Genomic DNA, 26,475 nt, shown 5'->3' with positions numbered 1-26,475 from the left:
TGTCCCGCCGGCAATGAGGAAGGAAGGAGGTAGGTGGGATGTTACGTCCCGCTCATCTGCGCTCCTCCGCTTCTATTGGGCGACCTTGTGTGACGTCGCTGTGACGCCAAACGTCCCTCCCCTTTTAGGAAGAGGATGTTCGCCGCCCCTAGTGACGTCGTGAGGGAGTTAAGTATGTGTGACAGGGGTAAACGACTTTGTGCGCCACGGGCAACTAATTGCCCGTGACGCACAAACGACGGGGGTGGGTGCGATCGCTCATGCGTTTGCACGATAAATCGATACGTGTGACGGGGCCTTAATAAATGATATTTAAACTAAATGACATTCCCTTATCCAGAACGAGACGCTGCTTCCTTCCTTTCTTCCATTTACGCGATATTAATAAAGAGTCCATTGGAACCACACTTGTCCACGAACGTCTATCTCATGTTTACGGCACGATTAATTCTTGCATAAATTGTCTTTTTATTACATGTACACACATACACTGATCACAACAATCTAGCCTTGTAATGGAAGGAGAATGTTTACATTATTCCATATGCCATTCCTCTATTCCAGCATTAAACATAGGCGGTAAATTCGTTTAAATATGCGATATACCAGATCAGATTGAAATGTCTATTATTTACTGTACAAACAGCCCAAGTATCAAATCTACTCAAGTCCAGATCACGTCTATTAATTTTGTCAGGGATGCTTACTGTATTTCCTCATGGTTTATTTATGGATATTTTACAAATCTAGAACAGAGCTACAACTGAGTTTCCAGGTCCCTGACCAATAATAACAATTTAAAGTAATAATGCCCCTTGCATGTTCGCAGTACCTCGCCTTCGCAACCACCAGCTATTCCACTCTTCAGACTTTTGCATCAATTTGTTTTACAAATTACTGTCTCAAAAATCTGACAACTGATATTTCCATCTTCTCAAGGCAATCCATAAGAAAATGTATTTCAAGTCGGCGGAGAAGACACAACAGAAAAGAAAAATCAGACTAAAATTATGATTTATGCATCCTGTGAAATTCAACCCTGGTGCACGTTCCATCGACTCAATCTCTTCAGGTTATCAGAAGAAGTTTTATCACAAAGTGGTAAAAAAATGAAACAGGTAAATTTTGTAAATAAAAATAAAAATTTGTATTTCCTGCAGATCTGGAAAAGAGATAATGTCAGAAATGCTTTCCTAATAGGAACAATATAAGACATATTTGCACTTGATAGATAAGTAATAATATATATTATGGTAATAAGGGATTTTGAGCTAATAGATCAGGTTCTTCGATCATCTCTTATTAATAAGAAAAATAGCAACGAGAAGAATATATTGCTATGTTGGATCAGGCGGAGCTCAGACAAAAATACGAAACATTTTCTGTATTTTGTCTTAAAAAAAAAAATAAAATTTGGATTTTTCATCTGTATGGTGACATCTACAATTAGGAAAATAATAGCTCAAATGCAGTTCCCTATGTAGTGTGTGTTAAACACTTGTCTAAACTCAGAGCTCCGCTCGCCTTCCCATACGTTGTGCTCCACGTCAGTGTTATGTTCGTATAGCAACTCATAAGGTGTAAAGGTGAAAAAAATAATACTACGAAAACACCATGTGTGAATATACCCTAAAACTGACTACAAGTGGTTTTACTCAATGCAGATATTACAGGTATAAAATTAAAACGTTTGCCACATTGACCAATTTCCAATTCTTCATTTTTTGGCCAAGAGATCGAGATTTGGAGCTGAAATTTGTATACTATATTCCTGCACCCAATCTACACCTACTGGAAAAAAAATTTGCATCACTATAGCATCAAAACCGCTAGATTAAATGTAGATTGGGTGCAGGAATATGGTGTAGAATTTTCAACACCAAATCTGCATCTCTTTGCAAACAAACGCGGTTTTCTGCCAAGAGAAGCAGGTCTGTGAACTCCGTGACCTCACCTGAGGTGAGGTCACTCAGTTCAAGGAGGTTACCTGAGGTCAGGTTACCCGCGGTTACAGGTGAAGGACAGTGGGAACCTCTAGCTGTTACCGCAAATAACCTGAGTGACATAACAGCTCATCGCTGCAGCTCAGTCTCTACCTGAATCTCACAACAGGCGGTCATGTTCTATGCTCACGCATTGTGCTTTCAGTAATGCAGAAAAGTCGGAATCGTCGTAAGACCTCGTGTGGATTATATGGGACCCGAGTGTTTTGGGGGTTAATAAAGTCAGATGTAAGCTGTTATTATCCCCTTATTACCCCAATTGCCACTGCATGAGGCCAACTAGGGTGAGTCAGGTAAAGTTCTGGGATTGTCGGATCTAATGGATGCGAGAATCTTGGGTGGCTACAGGCTATTTTTAGGCTGGAGGAGCCCAATAAACATGAATGTCCACAGCCTGAGAACACCAGCCCCAAGATGTTGGTTTTATCATGGCTAGGTATTAAAATTGGGGTGGAATCACATGCCATTTTTAAACATTATTTATTTAAATACATTTTTTTTTATTTATTTTTTTTAAAAAAAGCCGCATATGGTTCCTCTTATTTTGATACACAGCCAAGATAGCACATGTCTGGGGGCTGCACCCTGTAGGCGTATGCTTTATCAATGCTGAGTATCATAATATGGGGGGTCCCTATGACAATTTATTTATTTATTTTTACAGCAATATAGACACTCATAGACAGCGTCTCTGATTGAAAGCAGTCAGACACGTTGTTACACAGGGTGGAAGCATCTGAGTGCAACCAGAGATGCGGGAACTGCCGATGGGCGGGGGAAGCAGTGCATATGCATGAGGTTAATGAGCGGACCTGGAAGTGGTGCTAGAGCAGTGCAGCGACTGGTAAGTATAAAGCGCCTGCTCTCCCTCTATCCCTTCTACCACCATTTTTAAACTCCTGATTAGGGTCCCTATAGACTTATATTGGGACCGTGGTCCGGCCAGATATCCGGAATCAAATCCGGGCCGGAACCAGGTTTGTTTTTTTTATCCAAGTGGAACCGCCGATCCCGGGTATCTACAAGTCCACCCATCACTACAAGTAACCCAATTTACATTACGCATAAAAACACATCAAAAGCTCCTAGTGGGAACGTTCACTGACCTTACTAATTAAAGTGCTTTAAAGGGGTTGTCCATTACTAGGACAACCCCTTCTTATTCAATATATTTATTTACCCCTGGTAAAATAATAAATCCTATACTCCCCTCCGGTAGCGGCGCCCTTCCATGCATGTCCGGACTTGCTGTTACGAGGTTCACATGGGGTTGTAACGTCATGTGAGCCTCACGTCCAACCAACACCGGCTTCCGTCTCCATGCCTTCGGACTAAACTAGTTAAACAACAGGAAGTGAGTGCAGCGGCTGCGCTCACTGCCTGTTGACTGTTTGTTTGGTCCAAAGGCGGGGAGAGGGAAGCCGGTGCTGACTGGACGCGAGGTTCCCATGACGTCATAATCCCATGTGAGCCCCGGCACCGCGAATCCGGATGTAGCTGAAACGGCGCTGGTACTGGAGGTGAGTATAGGCTTTATTATTTTATCTGGGGGAAACATGTGGAATAAGAAGGGGTTATCCTTTGAGTGGACAACCCCTTTAAGAATGGGACATCATCGTTTTCTGTCTCCCAATAGATTTCAAAAGGGGTTTTGCATCCAGATAGTTATAAAATAGTTAAAAAATTAAATAAAATTGTATATTTTTTTTATTTTTAACGCCAGACCTCATTTTCAGTTGTAAAAGTCTGCTGCGTGTGAATTATATCCTAACAATTCGCCAACTAGAGGATCTTAATTTATAGGTTATAGTAGTCATATTTAACTTTAAGTTTAAAAGTAATGAATCATTACAGAACACGACATTTTAAAATATCCTCTCTCCACTCATCGCAAACAATACTAAATTTCCTTAAAGCTACTTCCCCCCCCACCCCACCCCACCAATCAAATACAATCTGACCATTACAGTCTCCCTGTGGATTTCGTAGACCTTTCCCAGCAGACGCTGATCATTCTCCACGCCGCTGTGATTAATGATAGGATTTCACACTTGCACAACACTACACTATCTGTGTTAGATGCAGCAATGAAAGGTGGTCTGGTAATAGACAGATTTGTAGTCATGGAGCGTTCATTCCCCTGGTCTACGCTCCCCTCTCAGTGATATCTATTTTTATATTATCAGTTACATGGCCCAAAGCTTAATCACATGTAACTTTGAAACAAATTGTGAGGGTGCCTTTTGTAGTGCTTGACTCGATAAATCACACTTGCTACTCCAAAAAGATTGTCTCTGGTGGGTTTATACCGGCCAATTACGAAACCGGAGAGAGAAAATAAAATAAAAAATAAATTTCTACAATATTATGAAATTATTATAAAATTATAAAAATAGAAAAGTAAATGGAGGGAAGTAAAAACACAAAAAATGTACATACTCATAGAAGAATTTTAGAGATATCATAGCATACACCTTCTGTAAATAAAAAATAAAAACCTGTCCTAATGTGTGTGAATTTTTTGCATTGCCTATTCTATACTGTAGCTTCAGAATAGGTTAAAAGTTAGGCAACACCGATATGGCGTTTTTAATTTAATAAAACAATGGTCAGTCCCAGATTGGTGACCCTTCTAAATATACAAAACCTCAAACAAGAGTCCCTTCTGCTCCCAAAAAGGGTTGCGTTTTCTAGCAAAAGTTGGGCAAAGAACTTTCGGGTTGTTGGATCCAACAACCCACAGTAGAAGGGTAGGTTCACACGAAGGATATCTCCACATCCGAGAAAAAAATGGACCAATTATTCTGATCAGACTTTCATCAGAGGTTGATCACAGTGAGTGTGATAACAGTTTGATTAAAATTAGCAATGAGCGAGCACTACTATGCTCGGGTGCTCAGTACTCGTAACTAGTGATGAGCGAGCACTTCCTTGCTCGGGTGATAAGTACTCGTAGCTAGTGATGAGCGGGCACTACCATACTTTGCTGATAAGTACTCGTAGCTAGTGATGAGCGGGCACTACCATACTCGGGTGCTCGGTACTCGTAACTAGTGATGAGTGAGCACTACCATGTTCGGGTGCTCAGTACTAGTGATCAGCGAGGACTACCAAGCTTGGGTGCTCGGTACTCGTAACTAGTGGTGAGTGGGCACTACCATGCCTGGGTGCTCGATGCTCGTAACTAGTGATGAGCGGGCACAACCATGCTTGGGTGCTCGGTACTCGTAACTAATGATGAGCAAGCACTACCATGCTCAGGTGCTCTGTACTCGTAACTAGTGATGAGTGAGCACTACCATGCTCAGGTGCTCTGTACTCGTAACTAGTGATGAGCGCGCACTACCATGCTTGGATGCTCGATACTCGTAACTAGTTATGAGTGAGCACTACCATGCTCGGGTGCTCGGTACTTGTAACGAGCAGTTGGACACTTTGACGGGCACAACTATAGTACCTGAGTAAAAATGGAAGTCAATGAGGGACTCGAGATTATTCGCAAAACTGCTTGAGTTTCCCATTGACATCCATTATAGTTGGTACACAAGTAGAGCCTGTCTCAGCATTGACTGCCCGTTAGGAGTAGAGATGAGTAAATACACACTGCAAAGTTCGGGGTTCGTACCGAGCATGGACTTTTAAACAAACTCAGTGTCCGAGTTCGGAGTTTGGGTGCTGAATGTATGCGAACCATTCGATCGAGTATATGACCAGAAGGGGCGGGGCCTCAGCCAACAAAGCTGATACCAGGAAGCAACATTTTTCTGTTGGCTGAGGCCCCACCCCTTCTGGTCACATGGGTATGACCTCACACAGGTCCTGCTAGTGAAAAAGTAAATCGATTGTATAATACTTATGCTAATTCTAACAGGGGGAGGGGATAACTCTGAATACCCCTCCAGCTATCATATGATCCTCAGCTGCTGTCACTCAAGAAGCTGGTGATTTTATAAGATTTACTTTCTTGGATTGCAAAACCTATACATCCGAGGTGACCATTACAGGTATATATAGAATCAGCCTGATAGTGCCAGTATAGCACTGGCTTTAGATTATATGCAAAAATCTTGGTGATTAGTCCTCTTTTAGGTGTGGTAGGGAGAAAGAATATTGGGCAGTTCCCTGACAAATGGGATAAAGGATAAAACTAAGTAAGGTTGCTCTCACATCAACGGTATTTTGCCGGAAAGCCGGATCCGGCACAAATGCAGTACAGTCCAATACAGTTCAATGGAATGGCGGCAAGATAAGTTCACATGTGGTCACATGCACCCGCATGTGAACTTATCTTGCTGCGATTCCATTGAACTGTACTGCATTTGTGCCGGATCCGACTTTCCAGCAAAATACCACTTATGTGAGAGCAACCTTACTTAGTTTTATCCTTTATTCCATTTGTCAGGGAACTGCCCAATATACTTTTTCCCAACCACACCTAAAAGAGGACCAATCACCAGTATTTGTGCATATAACCTAACGCCAGATTGAACTGTACCGCATTTGTGCCGAATCCGGCTTTCCGGTAAAATACCACTGATGTGAAGCCCGCCTAATAGCAAAACTTCTGTAGACAGCAGCCGCGACGCAGACTCCAGAGCACACCGCAAACATCATAAATGACTTTAGAACCATAGTGAAAATGTTGCCGTTATTAAGGCATTCTTCCATTTTATGGCTATGTTTAGAACATCAATGTAAATTACATTTTCTTAGAATCCAGTATTAAAATTAGAAAAAGAACCCATTAAAAATAAACTAAAAAGAAAAAAAAAAGAAAAAAAAAAAGTTGCCTTGATCATTCATAAATAATTAGAAATTTGGTTCATCAAAACCGGTTCAGGTCCTTCTCTGCTTAACAATTCCCTCTAGGATAGAAAATGACAACGTATAAAAATAAAAAAAAAAAATGGTAATTCACATAAGAACATCGCACAAGAAAACATTACCTTTCCGATGCGTTATTGCTTCCTATTATAGGAACTTAATTTCCAACCCCGCTCTCCGTTATAATGGTTTCTTTTTAAAATTTCAAAGAGTATTACATTAAAGCCATACCTCACCTCCGAGCTATAATATCTGTCTTCCTTATTACAGTACTGCATTTCATAAATACTTCTCATTGACAAGCGAGCTAATTCAGGTTAATTTTATTGTGTTTCGGCGCTCTATCACATTTGTGTGCAATTACCTTTAATGTTTTATTGCAAAACCAGAAAGTAATCGGGACAATTATTTGGAAAGGAGGAGGAGGAGGATGGAGGGGGACGGAGGGGAAGGGGGGTAGCTTATAAACTCTAAATCACCGTCTCTGGCATTTTCGATAAAATAGCAGCTTTATCTGAGAAAGTGGCAGGGATATCGGATAAATCATGCATCACTCAAGTGTAGCTGACCCCCCTGTGCATTGCACAATATAACAAGTGCTTCAAAAGAAACTTTCCTGGATCATCAATCATACTTCATAATGCTACAGCGGCTATACCTAAACAGGAGGAGATTGGAAATATATAGAAAAAAAAAATAAAAATTATATATAAAAATAGACAATAGTTGAAAACTATTACATCCGGACAATTTAACTCCATCACCGCCAACATATTCGTCGGCCAGAAATGTCCAAACGCTAGGAGTATTATTTCAGCGCTATTACCGTAGGGGCAAGTTTCACAACTAATAACTATAAACTTAGGTAATGATTTCAACAGGTAGTGGCAAATTATCCTGTAATCTGATAAAAAGACTGATGGCACATACTAACTTTTTAATGTGAACACGAAACATAGCAACAAAAAGGAGAGAGTAGCACTCTGTAGCATAAAGATATAGACATGCATTACTGCTATGAAAAACATGCAAAAATTTAGATAGCACACAAAAATGGCCATTTCCATGTGAGCCCAACAGCCAGCGGCAAGGTGACCTCTTTTTGTTGGGACCCTACCAAATGAATACCTCTCATTGGGTTAATTAACCTTCAATTTATGGGCAGACAGGAAGCGGCAAATGAAGAATTAAAATAGCCTAAGGCTGTAGAGCAGGAGTGCTCAATCAGAAGGTTTAACCCTGTAATCTCAAAAAAAGACTGATGGCACATCCTAACTTTTTAATGTGAACACGAAACATAGCAACAAAAAGGAGATAGTAGCACTCTGTAGCATGAGATATAGACATGCATTACTGCCATGAAAAACATGCAAAAATTGAGATACTTAGCACACAAAAATGGCCAGTTCCATGTGAGCCCAACAGCCAACGGCAAGGTGATCTCTTTTTGTTGGGACTCTGTGCCAAATTAATACCTCTCATTGGGATAAATAACCTTCAATTTATGGTCAGACAGGAACCGGCAAATGAAGAATTAAAATAGCCTAAGGCTGAAGAGCAGGAGTGCTCAATCAGAAGGCATAACCCTGTAATCTAAGAAAAAGACTGAAGGCACAGCCTATCATTCTAATGTGAACAGGTGCAAACTAAATATGAAACATAGTAACAAAAAGTAGACAGTTGCAGTCGGTTGTTCTAAGATATGTGGAACAATGAATATGGGAATATAGACATGCAATACTGCTATGAAAAACATGCAAAAATTGAGATACTTAGCGCACAAATATGGCCAGTTTATGTGAGCCCAACTGTCAATGACAAGGCGGCCTCTTTTTGTTGGGTCCCTACCAAATGAATGCCTCTTTTTGGGTTAAAAAGCCTACAATTTATGGGCGGACAAGAACCTGCAAATGAAGAATTAAAATAGCCTAAGGTTGAAGAGCAGGAGTGCTCAATCAGAAGGCATAATCCTGTAATCTCAGAAAAAGACTGATAGCATATCTTTTCTTTCTAATGTGAACAGGTGCAAACTGAACACAAAACATAGTAACAAAAAGGAGACAGTTGCAGTCGGTTGTGCTAAGACATGTGGAACAATGAATATGGGAATACGAAGGGCTGCTAAGTCTTTGGCTTTACCCAGAAAGAAACGAGATAGGATGATGAAGCTTTACATTTGTTCCACATACTCTCCACTGATGTTAACACAATTCTTACATCGGTATTCCAAGTTCTGTAAGCCTAACAAAAAGAAGGATTTCAGTTGTGCCTCAAACTAGGCATCCGTAGCAGCCATGGCATCAGAAATAATGTGAAATTTGGTACCTTTAAGGTGTTTCTTCAGGTTAGGAAACAGATGATAGTCGGAGAGAGCTAGATCTGGTGAATAAGGTGGGTGGTCAATTAGCTGGAAGCCCAGCTCTGACAGTTTTGCACATGGTCACTTGTGCAGTGTGAGCAGTGGCATTAGCTTGCAGAAACAAGATTCCTTTGGACAGCTTGCTGCGCCTTTTGGCCTTCAGAGCTGCCCTCAATTGGTCCATAAGTTCAATGTAATGCCTTGCATTGATGGTGGAACCCTTTTGAAGGTAGTCCACTAGCAGCACACCCTCCTTATCCCAGATCAAAGACGCCATCACCTTAGTGGCTCATTTTTGCTCCCTGAACTTCTTTGGACGAGAAGACCCACTGTGCCTCCACTCTTTTGACTGCTCCTTGTTTTCAGGGTCATACAAATTAGTTCAGGTCTCATCCATAGTGACCAGTCGACTCACCACAAGTCCGCCGCCTATGCGGATGACTTGTTGGTAGTAATGTCCAGACCGGAAAGAGGCTTCCCTGCCTTCATGAACACACTAGAAGAATACAGCCAATGGTCCAACTTCAAAATCAATCTATCCAAATCTGAAGCGCTGAGTCTAAACATCCCGGGCAATGTCACTAAACTTCTTCAACAGTCATTTCCATTCAGGTGGCCAAAGAGCCACATTACCTATCTCGGCATCAAAATAGGGAAAGCTCCCAAATCCCTTTTTGACCTAAACTACAAGTCTCTCCTTCCCAAACTTACCACGCAAATAGCCTCTTGGAAAGCACCTTTTATATCTTGGATAGGCCGGAAAAATTTAATCAAAAGCATCATACTCCCAAAACTCATATACCTCTTTCAAATGTTACCTATACCAGTCCCCAAATCTTTCCTTTCTCAATGCAATTCTTTAATTTCCAACTACATCTGGAACAAACATAAACCAAGAATTAACTTTCACACATTGAGCCTCCCAAAGGACAAAGGGGGTATGGGACTCCCCAACATAGCCACATACTATAAAGCCGCTGTCCTCTCTAGAGCAGTGGACTGGGTCAGACGCCCTCCGAATAAGTTATGGACGACAATAGAGGAACACTTGGCCCCCACCCCCTTACGAGCCCTATTACTTGCTCCCTTCTGCCAGGGATATAAAAGAACCTTTACCAACGAACTGACTAGAGCACTTCTGGACAATTGGAACCATAATGTGGAGTTACTGGCCCCCCCTCTCTCCCCACTAACCCTAATCTCCGATATTCTAGACTCCAGCCTGAATCTTGCTAACACCGCTAAATCCACGCATCTGAGTAACGCAAAGATCCCGGCTACGGATCTCTTGGAGGATGGCTCTCTGGTCTCGAGACAGGAGATGGGTGAGATTCCTCTCCATTTTAAACTCACATTTCTCCATTATATGAAAATAAAACACACAATCCAACCACTACTGTCACACTCCAACTTCGCCAGACCACTAACCACATTTGAATCCTTTTGTTCGCAAACAAGGACCCCCAAAAAAATCCTATCTCGCCTATATAATACTTTACTTACAAAAGAATTAGCAGTAAAGAGAGCTTACATACTGAAATGGGAAAAAGATCTGAACGTCACATTTACTGACGCTCAAACGAGCCAAATCTACGGAGCCTCGCACGGGCCATCATGCTGTGTGAGAGTCCAAGAGAACTCTTTCAAAGTAGTTGCGAGATGGTACATAGTCCCTTCCACGGTGGGCACCTGGAAACCCGCCTCTTCAGATCTCTGCTGGAGATGCGAGGGGGACAAGGGAACGTACCTCCACATATGGTGGACATGCCCACGCCTCCAGATATTCTGGAAGACAGCAACTCAGCTGATCTCGGACCTTACAGGCAAACAGGGGGACCCTGAACCCATGCATCTGCTACTAAATTTCCCACTGTGGCCTAAAGATAAAGCTAACTCGAGACTAGTGGCATTTGTGAGTTCAGCATGTAAACTGCTGATTGCCCAACTGTGGCGCACAACAATGATACCCACCATCTCGCAGCTGCTACTGAAAATTGACCAATTATACTACGCGGAAGAGCTCTCAGCCCTCTCACGACAGAATATGTTCTCCTTTGTGCAAGTATGGAATGCCTGGAAGGAGTACAAGTCCAACCCCCCTTTCTTGGCGGCTGTGGCGCAGAGGATGCCATAAAAGATCCTAAGTCATCTCCTCCCCCCATTAGGGGACTGAACGAGCAGATGACTTGGCCCCGATTATTATGGACATAATGATGATGGTGACCCTAGACCAACACCCTCTTCCTACTCTTTCTCCCCCCCCAGCTCTCCCCCCTTTTTCTCCAAATCTCTTGGACCCCCTATTTCTCTCACTAAAACTGAGTTTCAAGTGTTTTCAGGCTTCTATCAGGAGTCTCAGTTACATCCCCCCCCCATATTCTAGTTTCTCTTATTTGTTTTTTCGAAAAAGTAAAAGGAAAAATCTGTTTTTATAAAATTCTGAGGGCAAGCTATGGTTTCGCTCGTCTTCCACCCTTCGTCTAATATAAAGACTACCATTCGACTGGAGAAGGTTATCCCACAGACGATCTCAGACTTGGAAGGCGTATCAATGCAAACTAGCTTAATAGAGATATTAGATATGTCTTTGCTCTCCGATATTGTTATACTTTTTGTTCATAACTGTTTAATAAACAAAACATTAAAACAAACATAGTGACCAGTCGATCCAGGAAGTTCTTATCAGTCCGGAAACGCTGACAAATGGACCGGGAAGTTTTCACTCGCATGCTTCTCTGATCTGTTGTCAAACATTTGGGGACCCACTTTGCAGAAGCTTCCTCATGTCCAAATGTTCATGGCTAATGACACAAACACGTTCACGGGAAATCCCCATGATGTCTGCTGTTGCTTGAGCTGAAATTCGTTGATTCTCCAGTATGAGGTTGTGCACAGCATCGACGATCTCCGGAACAACAACCACTCTCGGTCGTCCAGGACGTTCCTCATCATTGGTGCTGAAGTGGGCCTGGTTTAAATTTGGCAACCTAGTTCTTAACTGTGGAATGTGAAGGGCATTGATCCCCCAATGTCTGCGACCTCTTTTTGTTGGGTCCCTGCCTACTCTGGATCCCTTTCTTTGGCTTAAAAAACTTGCAATTTATGGGCGGATAGGAACCTGCAAATGGAGAATTAAAATTGCCTAAGGCAGGAGTGCTTAATCAGAAGATATAACCCCGTAATCTAAGAAAGAGACTGATGGCACAGCCTACCTTTCTAATGTGAACAGGTGCAAATTGAACATGAAACATAGTAACAAAAAGAAGACAGTTGCACTCTGCAGTGCTAAGATATGTGGAACAATGAATATGGGAATATAGACATTCATAAGGCTATGTGCCCACGTAGCGTTCTGTCCCTGCAGAAACTTCTGCAGCGATTTGAACAGCACACGTGCGCTTCAAATTGCTGCAGAAACAGTCCGTAATGAAAAGCCGATTTCATGCGCTCTGGATGCAGCCTGTCCAATAGACAGAGCGGGGGCTGCATCCAAACCACATGAAAGAAGCACAACGTGGGCATGGATTAGGCACAATCTTCATAGATTGTGCTGGGGACGCAGGATGCATGCAGTTACGCTGCGGTGCAGAACGCAGCGTAACTGCATGAAAATACGCTACGTGGGCATATAGCCTTACTGCTATGAAAAACATGCAAAAATTGAGATACTTGACACATGTTTTTTTTCTAGGTGGGTCCTCTTCTTCCAGAAGATGGGAATGTAAGTGAAACCATACCGTTTCTGGTATTAGTATTTTGAAGATAAATTGTGATATTATGCAAGGTTTTTAGAAGGCGTAATATATGGAGGTATTATTTAGGCCATATACAGCTGATGGAGGTATTATATGGCATAGAAAAATAATCAGTGAGGCTCTACTTGGCTTATTGGGGAGGACCCCATTTTCTAGAAGCACTTCCTGGGGCGGGGGCGCGGAGGGGTTACGTAAAGACATTAGAAGAGTAGCTTTGATTTTTCTGCAAAGAATTTAGCAACACAAACAATGCATTCAAGGTGATTGTGACATTAAGCTCAGGTAACAAGACATGAACGCAGCATCTGATATGGCGACGTTTCCTGAATGAAGACAAAAATCAATAGGCACGGTGTGTTGTTACACTATAGATTTATATACATTTAGACATGACATGGAGTAATGTCGTATACTAATACAGATCTACACACATCAGCTAATTAGAAAACCCAAGACAGCGGAGGACGGCTTGTCACTATGGATGTCATCCCATGATACAGAGAGAAAACAGACGCAAATGATAGTACTACACTGTAGACACATAACTAAAAGTTATCTGCGCCACCCTTAAGGCCACTTTACACGCTACGACATCGCTTAAGCAATGTCGTTGGGGTCACAGATTTTGTGACGCACATCGGGCCGCTTTAGCGATGTCGTTGCGTGTGACACCTATGTGCGATCTGAAAAGGTTGCAAAATCGTTCGAAAACGCACATCACTGACATGCTCCTCTATTCTCAATTATCGTTGTTGCTGCAGGTACGATGTTGTTCGTCGTTCCTGTGGCAGCACACATCGCTATGTGTGACACCGCAGGAACGAGTAACCTCATCTTACCTGCGTCCCACCGGCAATGTGGAAGGAAGGAGGAGGACGGGATGTTACGTCCCGCTTATCTCCGCCCCTCTGCTTTGATTGGGCGGCCGCTTAGTGACGTCGCTGTGACGCCGAATGAACCGCCCCCTTAGAAAGAAGGCGGTTTGGCGGTCACAGCGACGTCGCTATGCAGGTAAGTATGTGTGACAGGTCCGCGCGATGTTGTGCGCCACGGGCAGCGATTTGCCCGTGACGCACAACCGATGGGGGCGGGTATGCATGCTAGCGATCTTGCTAGCGAGATCCCAGCGTGTAAAGCGGCCCTTAGGCCCTTTGTTACTTATATAATAGGAATCTGCATCATCGGTAATTCCTCAGGTAAAGGGTTATTCCCAAAATAATAAGATATCCCCTATCCTCCGGGTAACATGGGACCCTGAGCATTCCCAAGAACGACCCTGTGGAAACCGTCTATGCAGAGCCCCGACTAAAAGAGAGTGGAGGATGGCAGACTTCTGCTCCATCAATTGTCTCAGGGACAGCTACACGTAGCTGGACGGAGGAAAAAAACGCACCAACAACTGACATGCTGCAGATTATTTTCAGCACCAAATCTGCAAGTAAAAAATAAGCAACGTGCACATAGTATTTCAGGATTCTCATTGACTTTGCTGGCATAAAGATTGGCCCAAATCTGCATGCTCAAACTGCAACAAAACACAAGAAACACACAGGCCTAAGGTCTCCTTCACACGTCAATGCAAAAAATGTATATTTTGCAAGGTGTAGGAACATGGGTTCGTCTGTGTATCTGTTTGGGTGTTCTGTGTGCTATGTGACATCCGGATAGCACATGGACAGCACAAACTTGTATACTTAAGTGGTACCTCTGAGCCTCCAATCACCAGAGAGGTACTGCACCTCAGCCATAGGTGTGGTATCCCATTCCCGGGTAAGGAGGAGGTCACATATCAGCATACACACAAACACAGACACACTCTTATTTAGCAACACTCCATCAGACCAGGGTGATAACAGCCGGCTGGGAGGTGGGGTTTAGTTAGTAGGAGCACACTGTAGAACGTTAGTCAGTCAGGAAGTAGGAGCAGGAAGTGAAGACCTGTGGTCTGGAGCTGGAGCAGCTCGGCCAAGGCACATGAGAGAGGGGATCCTAGAGCCCACGGGAAGTGCAACATACACCCGTGGTCTCATTCCACAAAGGGCATACCGGAGTGGAGGGACTTGGCCGCAGACGGGGACCGGCCCCTCAACTAGTGGAGCACTACAAGGCTCAGCTAGCAAACTGGAGGCTGAGGTTACTGCAAGTACCGAAGCCACATCCGCACACGAATCCGTTGGAAGGTGACCATATAGGGCCAAGGGACAGAGCTTCAAGCCACCCGACTGGGTCCGCTGACACTGGCTCAGGGCACTGTGTGTGGGGCGAGGGACAGTCGGGAGAGGTCAGCGCAGGAAGACGGCCAGGAAAGAAACACAGAAGGGTGTACCGGGTTGTGCCTCCAAACTATTCGGGGATCGGCTGGGGCCCATCACAGCAGCACTCAGCACTCCGGGGGCGACATTTGACCGGTCATGTAAACAGGAACTTCCAAAAGTGAGTAAAATTTTGATATTGCATCCCTGTATTGCCCAGTTATTTGCCTGCGCCTCCAGCCCTGCACCCCACCTTTACATCTCCAACATTTGTGAGGACTACCACTCCCAACAGCCCTGGGGCCCAGCTCTACCTGTGGGGGGCTATACCAACTAAGCTACATCACCTCTGTCCCTCAGGGAACTGAACAGCAGTGGCAGCACCTATCTTGCCGCATACCACAGGTGGCGTCACGACATATCCCCTGTAAATAATCCCCACCACCGCCATTTATTAAAACGACACCACCAGTGTCACGGAACTGGGCCCTGTTGTCGTGACATCCTCCGAGCAGAACAGAGCCAGCCTGGTAACGAGTAACCCCAAGGCCCCGCGGTGCGGGCATGTCACTTACCTGTCTTCGGCACTGCTATCACACTTGCTTCCTGGTCCGCAGTCAGTAAAGTGAATATTCATGAGGCATAATGAGTGGGCCCGGAAGCAACATCAGTGCTGGAGACAGGTAAGTTTAAAAATACATGTATTTCTCTGTGACTTGTGTTTCCTCTGGTACATGTCACACGGATCTCATCATTGTGCGGTCCGTGTGACATCTGTGCTGCTGGCAGAAAATGGACATGCCGCGGTGTGGAGCCTGCGGTCCATGTCAAAACACGGATGTGTGCGCATGCCCATTGATTTTAATGGGTCTACGTGTGCAATTGTCTCCGATACATGCGGAAACAGACGTCACATGTATCAGAGACACGGATGGGTGAAGGAGACCTAAAAGTGCATGGCTAGTATTGAGATTATAGGACGGAAGTGAACATTATCTGGAAGAGGCGGTGGTCTGCTCGAAGAGGTGATATATTGGGGGTTTTTTTTTATACAGCAAACATATTGAAAAATGCTTAAATGCCGAGTGACCGCATGTTAAAATGTCGACCACAGATCAGACATAATTGCAATATCTTTAATAGTGAATGTGTTCTTTTAAAGTAAAGATTGAATCCAGTTTATCCCCATAGAGCGAGAGAGAGGGAAAAAAAATGACACATTTAAAGTATTCCATCAAAGCTTCTCTAATGGGAGTTACTTTACGTAAACTCTAACATATATTAGAACAATTTAATATACCAAGGCTCAAGAGGTTATCGGCTGCGATGTGGTTACCTGCACAAATTTATGTTTACTAAAATGCTATGTCCCAGGAGCTGTGGTATTAATAACCAAGCAACAAAATTATGTTTCCCTCTTCCTGTCATCCCAGATAAGTATCCATGATTTTGAAGAATATTTTCTCTCATTTCAGAGAAGTTATAGATATCATCTCTCGAGGAGGCCACATAAATATTGTCTGAACTTATCCTGCGTCCGACGGTGGGGGGAAATGACAGCGGAGGCATAAAAGGCAACGTAAAAGCACACAATGTTAATAATAAAATATAAATAATCATTTTTTTTTTTATTATTAGTAATAACTCCGTAACATTAGCAACCTAATATGTTCTAAAAATATTTTATTTACCAATACTTGTAAATTCACTGATAATTTTTATTAGATTGCTAATAGATAATTAAAGGGAACCTGACAGCAGATACTTGGTGCCACGGAGTGGGCAGCCACTATTAGACACTGGCTGTACGATCTCAGCTAGGTATGTTTGACTCTGCGGCATTAAAGAGGACCAAGCACCAGGATTTACCTATATAATAATATTTATTCACTTATATAGCGCTATTAATTCCACAGTGCTTTACATACATCAGGAACACTGTCCCCATTGGGGCTCACAATCTAAATTTTCTATCAGTATGTTTTTTGGAGTGTGGGAGGAAACCGGAGAACCAGGAGGAAACCCACGCAAACACGGGGAGAACATACAAACTCATTGCAGATGTTGTCCTGAGTGAGACTAGAACCCAGGACCCCCAGCGCTGCAAGACTGCAGTGCTAACCACTGAGCCACCGTGCCGCCAAGTTAAGCCAGTGCTATACTGGCGCTATCATGCTGATTCTATACATACCTTTAGTTGTGAGATCGGATGTATACTTTCAGAAATACAGGCAAGCAAAATTTGTGAAATGCACTGTTACTTGATTGATAGGTGCTACAGAATATCTAATAGGTGGGTTAGGTTTTGCTAGTTATTCCCGCCCCTGTCTGCCTGCCTGTCCTCCCCCTGTCCTTCTTCTCTCTTTCCTCCCCCTGTAATAACAGAGTCAAGTGAAAAAGGACAGACAGCAGACAGGGGTGGGAATAACTAGCAAAATCCAGTGCATTTCACTTGCCTATTGTCAGGCTGCCACTAGGGGGAGTTGGAGTCCTGCAGGGAAAGACAACACAGCTGAATAAGTAAAGAGGGGAACTCCCAGTGTGTGCTGGTGCAGTGTATACCAGCATCAGCCGAAAAGCAGAAGCAGGGGATGGTCGGGCAGGCCGGGCCATACACAGTATGGGGAGAAGGAAGACCGGAGGAACGAGCAGAGGCAGGGTCAAGGTCGGGCCGAGGTCAGCACCAGAGGAAGCAACCGAGTGGGGAGGTAGGAGAGGGGGGAACAACTGGGGCTATTGTGGGAAGGAAGGAGGTGGGGCAGACGAATGGCAGAACGACTAGGGGACGGAACACAGACAGAGATCGAGAGCACAGAGAGGGGACGGATCAGGATCACACTTACAGGCAAAGCAGCAGTAAGCTTATAGCCGACGCTGGTTCACTGGAGATGACAGTATTTAAAGCATACAAGCTCTGGAAGTGAGGCCCGGGAGAAGGCTCTGCCCCCTAGCCATGTGGACGGGGAGGCGAAACAGTGACACCTATATTCCAAAAAGTATACATGCAATCTCCAAACTAAAGGTATTTATAGAATCAGCATGATAGCACCAGAATAGCACTGGCTTTAGTTTATATAGGAAAATTCTGGTGGTTGCTCCTCTTTAAATACACTCATGCGATCGGACCACAGCTGCGGGGGACGGGCCGGCTCTGATGAGGGACGGGCCAGCGCTGAGGAGGGGAGGGCTGGCGCTGCGGAGGAGAGGGAGGGATTTATCTCCCTCTCTCCTCCGTTGCCGAATATTGCCATTTTCCGGTGTACTGCGAGTGCAGTGCGATTTTTCTCTCACCCCATAGACTTGAATGGGTGCGAGTGAAACAGGATTGCATTGCACCCGCAGCATGCTGCGACTATTTTCTCGGTCCAATTAGGGCTGAGAAAACAATCGCTCATGGGCGCTGGCACATAGGCTAATATTGATCCGAGTGGAATGCGATGTTTTATCGCATTCCACTCGCTCCGATTATCATGCCGTGTGTCTTAGACCTAAAGCTCAGAACAATAAGGCTGTGTGCACACAGTGCATTGTTTTTTTATGCATTTTTAGTGTAGATTTGTCACCAAACTGCAAGCAAATCCTGATACTAGCAAAGCCAGTGAGAATCTCTGAAGTGTAATGCACATGTTTAGTATTTTCTACTTGTACATTTGGTGCAGAAAAATAATCTGCATCATGTCAATTCTTTCAGAGTTTTGCAGCTCTTTTACACCCATTGACTTCAGTTTCAAAAATGCATAAAAACACAATACGCATTTTTGCTGTATTTTTCCTGCCAAGAGATGCAGAAATTTCTGCACCAAATACTCAACGTGTGCAGCCGCCCTCACTATGACACAAAAACAGCTTCTATAAAACGATTTTGCAATATTGTGTTCCATTTTATAACACTTTAGAATGTTTATGTACATTCTTTAACCCATTCCTGCCAGAAGCAATTTTCATTTTTGCACTTTTACTTTTATTTCCTTCCCTTCTTGCAAAAGCCATAACTTTTTTTTTTTTTTTTTTATAAATTTTCCGACGAAATAGTAAAACGAGGGCTTGTTTCTGCAGGACCGGTTGTAGTTTTGAATGCCACCATTCGTTTAACCATATAACATACTGAAAAATAGAATTAAAAAAAAATAACAAACGGGGTGAAATACTTAAAATGTAAAAAATAAATAAATTAAATAATTTCACCATCTTTTCTGGTTCTTTATTTTTACAGAACTCGTCGTACACCAATAATGACCCGGGAAAACGATTCTCCAGGTCAGTACGATAACGGAGATAGCAAACTCGTATACTTTATTTTCCTATTTTAGTGGTTAATAAAAAAATTCAGAACTCTGTTAAAAAGAATTGGAATTTTTGCGCTATATAAAAAATAAATGCTCCTTTTTCTTCTTTGACCGTTTTTGCAATTTTTTATTGCAAAAAAAAAAAAAGTCACATGTTTAAAAAAAAATAAAAAATAAATAATGCAACAAATTACCACAAAAAAAAAAATCAGGCGACTGGAGTACACTTGTGCATAAAGTTGCACAGCACTCCTGTGGGTTGGCTGCTCAAGACACTGTCTTATATATTTTTTTTGCCCCCCAAAAAAGCACTAGGGCTTATTTTTGGAGGAGGTCTTATTCTTGGAGAAACACGGTTGGGGGTAAGTTTACCCCCCCAAAAAAAAAAGACCCCCCCCCACTTCCCTGGAGACTCATACTCACCAGACCAGGACGTCTGCGTGGTTCCCAGGTCCTCCTGTGATCTCCAGTCGGTGCTGCACGCCGTCCTACCCTGCTGCTAGCTGACACACACAGCAGATCGCAGATATACACAGCAGATCACACACATCCGATCGCAGGCACACACAGCCGATCACAGATACACACATCCGATCGCAGGCACACACAGCCGATCACAGATACACACATCCGATCGCAGGCACACACAGCCGATCACAGATACACACATCCGATCGCAGGCACACACAGCCGATCACAGATACACATATCCGATCGCAGGCACACACAGCCGATCACAGATACACACAGCCACATACAGCCGATCACAGATACACACAGCCGAACGCAGACATACACAGTCGATCGCAGAAAAACACAGCCGATCGCAGGCACACACAGCAGATCACACACAAACACACACACATCACATCCAGCACTTACGGCAGCAGGGAATGAAGCAAGTAACGTGTCCGGCCGCAGGTCCTGTTCGTTGCGCTCCACTGCACTGCCTCTCAGGATTCTCCCGGCGAGAAGAGATCGGTGTCGCTGGATGAGGTGAGTGTGTATGTGATCTGATGTGTGTGCGATCCGATGTTGTGTGTGTATGTGTGTGTGTGTGTGTGTGTGAGAGAGCTGATGTGTGCGGGTGTGCGATCACTGCAGGTCCTGCCGCTCAGTGTCGGGTGAGTGTAATTGCCGGGTGCCGCTGTCTATAATGAAGTGTCCTGCAGTATCTGTAACCTTTTTAGCTGCACGGACACTTCATTATTGATCCGCGACTAGGGCTTATTTTCGGGGGAGGGCTTATATTTAAGCCTTTCTCTGAAAATGCTGAAATTCCCTGCTAGAGCTTATTTTTGGAAAAACACGGTAGAAACAAAAAAAGTTTGGCACTCCTAATAAATGGAAAAAGAATAAAATTTACTTCACAAAATAACGTTTATTTCAGATGTTCAGTATTTTACATCAGTATTTGTAAGCTAAAATACCAAAATACAGAAGTGGTGCCCGCGTTTCTATTATACCGTATTTTTTGTTTTATAAAGGTGCATCAGATTATAAGACACACCCCAAATTTAGAGATAAAAAAAGGTAAAAAAGAATAAATAAATAAATAAAAAATGGGGTCAGTCTTATACTTCGGTGTTGTCTTATGCCGGATGTGAGAAATGAGCCTTTCGCCGGATTCCGGATCTGGCACACATGCAGTACAGTACAATCATTTACAGTGGAAGCGCGACCACATGCGGACAAATGCGGTTGTGCATGAAGCACACAACCGCATGGTGTCGCGCTTCCACTGTAAATGATTGTACTGTACTGCATGTGTGCCGGATCCGAAATCCGGCGAAATGCCGGATGTGTGAAACGGGCCTTACCTGAAGGGGGCGGCAGCAGTGGTGGAGTGGGGTCACAGGAGGCAGGGGCGATGCTGGTGGGGTCTGTGCTGGCAGCGGAGGGTCTGTGCTGGCAGCAAACCGGTGCGGTGGGTGTTTCAGATGCTCTGTCGGCGGTCTGGGCTTCAAAGAAATGGCACCTGGAGCGGCGCGTGCGCAGATTGAGCTCTCAGCACAGAGCTCCATCTGCGCACGCGCTGACTCTGGGTGCCATCATTTGAAGCCAGAGCATCTGGGACACTCACTGCACAGCCACCGCACCTGCCGCTGTCCACACAGCCAGCCGCCCACCCACACAGAGAGGCAGCCGGCTGGCCGCACACCCGCCTGCCCGCACAGAGAGGCACACAGCCGCCCGCACAGAGATACACCCGGCTGCCTGCACAAACAGCCGGCCACACACAGAGGTAGCCGGCGCCAATGCTCCACCTCCCAGTAATCTATATTCGGATTTTAAGATGCACCCCTCATTTTCCTCCCAAATGTGTGGGAGCAAAAGTGTGTCTTATAATCCGAAAAATACAGTACTTTAAATCTGATTGTCCACTCCAGGTTTTGGTTTACAAATACTAATGTGAAATACTCAGCGTGTGCACAAAGGCCTAAAACTGCAATCTGTTCTGATGAAGGCCCAAAAAATTGTCCGAAACGTCAACATTTGTGCAATACAGTGGATTGCTTTTGTGATATAAAATCTCCCTACTTTTTTTTTTGCAATTATCTTGGACTTCTCAATTCTTCGTTATATTATATCTGGAGTAAATTTCTGTCAAATCTGCAAAGTTTTAAAAACCACAACTTGAAAAAACAAAGGGACAAACTGCTTAAATGAATTTGTGGCAAATCAAAAAGTCACTAATTAAGAGGTATACGTACATAAAAAAAAAAAAAAAAGGAAACCGGGGAAAATGCAATGATGAACCGGGCCATCAATCTTTCTTCTCACTGTCAAGATAGATTTTGTTGTTATAATAGTAATGTTCGACATGTCCTTTTATTCCAGCCACGGAAATCGTTGATCCACCCACCTTTCCGGTAAAGTACACACCCAATCAGACACTTTTGAAATTAACAGGGTGCTTTGGCGGTTTGGGTCCTTTGGACAATAGATTTGTCGTAGAGTCCTGGTTTCTTTAATATACTGCTGCATAAATCGTCACACCGTAAAAAATCTGTGGCACCGGTCAATTGATGACGTGGATTTTCTTCATAGGACTTATCCACGATGGAGCCAATTTTCTGTCCGGATTTTGACTGCGTGTGTGAACATACCCCAAGTATCTGTCTTCTAATCCGGTCATTCGAAGAAGATCAATTTGGCAAATAATACAACATCACCTACCAATCGCGGTATCAGTGGCTGGGTCTTTTCGCGCCTCTTGGAAAAGCTCTTTAATATGCAGAATATATTCTATTCTTCCGAACGACAGATCCATAGTGAGAAAAAGAAAAAAAGCTATAGTGATGCCTATTACCGGCCAAGTCAGAGCGCGTACAATTTACACAGCAGCATCAATCATGTCAAGTGGAGACTTAACACCAACTGCCGGACACCGGGGAATACCAGATCTGGTTAGGTGAGCTCTCGTGTACAGCACCTGCGGGGGGCCCCGCGCTCACTGAAACTTACTTTTACTCCGGGTCCAGCAGCTGCACTTGTAGTCAATCTCGAAGCTCTGCCTACGAAGAGAGAGAAGAAAAAAAAAAGAGAAGTGCAAATGATAAATAACGTCAGTGGACGATAAGCCGGCTGCAGACCAAATGTCATATACGGAGCACGTCAATGTTATCGCTTCCGCGTATATATAATGTGATGCATGAGAAAAATGGGCTCTGGGCTTCGGAGCAGCCAATATCACCGACTCCGAGATTTCTCTCTAAATATATTTTTTCCTACAGCAAAAAAAAACAGGAATTTCAGAGTTCAGCGGGTCATCTATCATCTGTAATGAGTCATAATCAACAGATGAGGCTCGCTGAAGTCCCCTCTCATCGCGGAGCAGCACAACTTTGATCTGCGGATAACGATCTACTGTAAGACATAACGGAGCCTGGAAAAACATGGCATATAAATAAACAGCGCCTTAATGCTGAAGATAATCAATCACAGTGCCAGCCTTTCACTCAAGGGCTTGAGTTTTATTTATTTTTTTATTTATTTTTTTTAAAGGGGAAGATCAGTTTTAGGTTATGCTCACACGGGGCATTTTTGGTGAGTAGAGGGAACCGGTCATGTCCCCATGCACCCACAACCATGAGCAGTTGTGGGTGCATACTTCTAATCCCTATATCTAGTAGCATAGATAAATACATCTTTAGAAACAGTATTTCCAAAGATCCTTTATGATATGCTAATGAGTGCAGGGACTAGTTGCAAGGGTGTAATTTCCCCCAACTAGTCCGCCCTCTTAGCATGCCAACATGCTATTCAATACTGAGCATTATAGGCGGTGACGTGCATACCCGTGTCCGTTGTCACCACATCAGACGCCGGGTTTAGGCTCAGTGTGCATGATCAGAAGTCACCGTAGTTCCGGTCATGCGCACTAGACCTCTCTGAAGCCGGGACACGTACACCCGGCTTTGTGGTGCAGATGACTGGAAGTGCCGGGCATTCTGATCATGGGCACTGACCCTGAACCCGGCGTTCTGAAGCAGTGACAATGGACACACGTATGCACATCACTGACAATGACGCTGTGTAATGAATAGCATGTTAGCAGGGCCCTGTGGGTATGCTAACATGTCAAGAGGGTGGACTAGTCGGGGGAACTCCCTTGCGACTAGTCCCTGCGCTCATTAGCATATCATAAAGAAATACTTTTTCTAAAGATCTCTTTATACAGTGTGTCCACCCATATCCTGTCCACCGCTAACTTTAGAACGGCGGCAGCAATAGGCATAGAAGTGGTGTCTAGGTATAGTAAAGTAGCCATGCACTAAGCAATGAAACCACCTATAGCGCCACCTGGTGGAAAAAAATGGAGTTAGCATTTTTATCTTGAAAACGGAACGAGATAGAGAAAAAAAGTGAATTACAAAGTTGTAGGGCATCATCAATTCAATACAAATCAACACCTTGCATACAGAAATGCTATGATATGAAACCCATGATCCCCCCAAAACATTGAATGCTGGTCACGCATATGGCTCTCATATAACTTTGATGCTCACAGTGGCCATCGTCAGCTGCAATGCACATCTGGACTCTGCACAGCATACTGTATCTTGCTGCACGTTGTGCAATATGGTAGGTGACACGTTTGCACAAGCATCTGTGATACGTCGTCGTAGGTCCTGCAATGTTGGTGGAGGGGTCGCATACACCTGCTGTTTGATGTGACCTCACAGAAAGAAGTCCAATGGGGTGAGGTCAGGTGAGCGTGGAGGCCACTCCACACAGCCACCATACCCAATGACTTGTAGAAAGGTCTCCATGAGGTATCGCTTCACGTCCGCAGCCTTGTGAGTTTTACACGTTGTAATCATAGCATTTCTGTATGCAAGGTGTCGATTCATATTGAATTGATGATGCCCTACAACTTTGTAATTCACTTTTTATCTCTATCTCGTTCTGTTTTTGAGATAAAAATGCTAACTCCGTTGTTTTCCACCAGGTGGCGCTATAGTTGGTTTCATTGCGTAGCACATGGCTACTTTACTATACCTAGACACCACTTCTATGCCTATGGCTGCTGCCGTTCTCAAGTTAATGGCAGTGGACAGGAATGGGTGAACACACTGTATATGCTACTACGTAGATGGTGGTTAGTGAGCTCAGTAGTTTATGCTGTCAACGGGGAAAAGTGAGCTTAGCTATGGCGTCAATGCAAAAACCAGTGCTGCAGAGGAGCAGAGATACCGGGAACAGCAGTGGAGACTGAGCACTTTTTAAACCAAACTGCAGCTGGATGGACGGGTTATTTTACAAAACTGGAACAAAACAAAAAAAAACACTGGGATAAATGCAAATAAACTGGCACTTAAGGCTTCTTTCACACATCAGTTTTTTGGCATCAGGCATGATCCGGCTAACAAACTGATGCGATGGATCCGGCGAAAAAACGGATCAGTTCCTTCAGTTTTTTCACAGATCCGGTGTGATTCTGAGCATGCTCAGTTCAAAAAAATGGATCCGGCGGTCGGATCAATTTTTTGCCGCATTACGACGGATCCGGCATCCATAGGTTTCTATTATAAAACATGCCGTACGGCGCCGGATCCGGCGCAGTCCGTTTTTTTTTTTTTTTGCCTGACACAAAAACATTCCCTTCACCGTTTCATCCAGCCGCCGGACAAGTAAATTTTGCCGCATCCGGCAAAAAACGGATGAAATGCAAGGCCATCCGGCACAATCCAGCGTTAATGAAAGTCTTTGAGGGAAAAAACGGATCAGGCGGCAAAAGACGCCGGATCCGTTTTTCATGTTTTTGCCGGATTGTGCCTGATGGCAAAAAACTGATGTGTGAAAGCAGCCTAAGGCTATGTGTCCACGGTAGAATGTTGCTGCGGATTCTTCTGCATGAAAATCCGCGGCGGATTTACCGCGGATTTTTTTTTTTTTCCCCAATTCTGAAGCCAAAATCCGGATCAAAATCCGCAACAATAATTGACATGTTGCAGATTTTTCCGGATCAAAATCCGCGGCAAATTCGCCGCAGAAAAATCCGCAGCATGGGCACAGCATTTCCAAAAATGCCATAAAAATGGCTGGGAAGTGCCGCTGCTGCAGATTTTTGGAAAATCCGCGGCTTTTCCGTGAGAAATCCGTGGCAAAATCCGCGCATTTTCCACAGCGTGGGCACATGGCCTTAGGCTACTTTCACACATCCGGTTTTTGCTCTGCGGCACAATACGGCGCTCTGCAGAAAAACCGCAATCGGTTTTTTTTGCTGCCGATTGCGTTTTTTTTGCATAGACTTACATTAGTGTCGTATTGTGACGCATGGGCTTGCGTTTGGTCCGGTTTTTGCCGCATGTGGCAGATTTAGCCGATGCCGCGGCCGGATGGAACGTTCCCTGGCACGTTTTTTGCTCCGGCAAAAAAACTGCATCGTGCCGCATTTTTCAATGCATGCCTATGGACGCCGGATACGGCGCGATGCGGAAAAAAACGCATCCGGACGCCGCATGTGGTTTCTTCCACTGCGCATGCTCA

At 44.1% G+C, this 26,475-nt stretch overlaps 1 protein-coding gene across 1 annotated transcript in view; it reads right to left on the bottom strand.

Annotated features, from left to right (window-relative positions):
- Positions 1–26,475, bottom strand: part of MGMT (O-6-methylguanine-DNA methyltransferase) — a 612,540-nt gene that overhangs the window by 564,951 nt on the left and 21,114 nt on the right. Inside the window, exon 2 of the mRNA XM_075352256.1 lies at positions 22,948–22,997. The gene's annotated coding sequence lies outside the window, so the exon portion shown is untranslated. The remainder of the gene's footprint in view (positions 1–22,947; positions 22,998–26,475) is intronic.

Source organism: Anomaloglossus baeobatrachus, chromosome 5, assembly GCF_048569485.1.
Source record: "Anomaloglossus baeobatrachus isolate aAnoBae1 chromosome 5, aAnoBae1.hap1, whole genome shotgun sequence".
Taxonomy (NCBI): domain Eukaryota; kingdom Metazoa; phylum Chordata; class Amphibia; order Anura; family Aromobatidae; genus Anomaloglossus; species Anomaloglossus baeobatrachus.
Note: the sequence above shows the minus strand (reverse complement) of the source record. Positions and strands in the feature narration are given on the sequence as shown.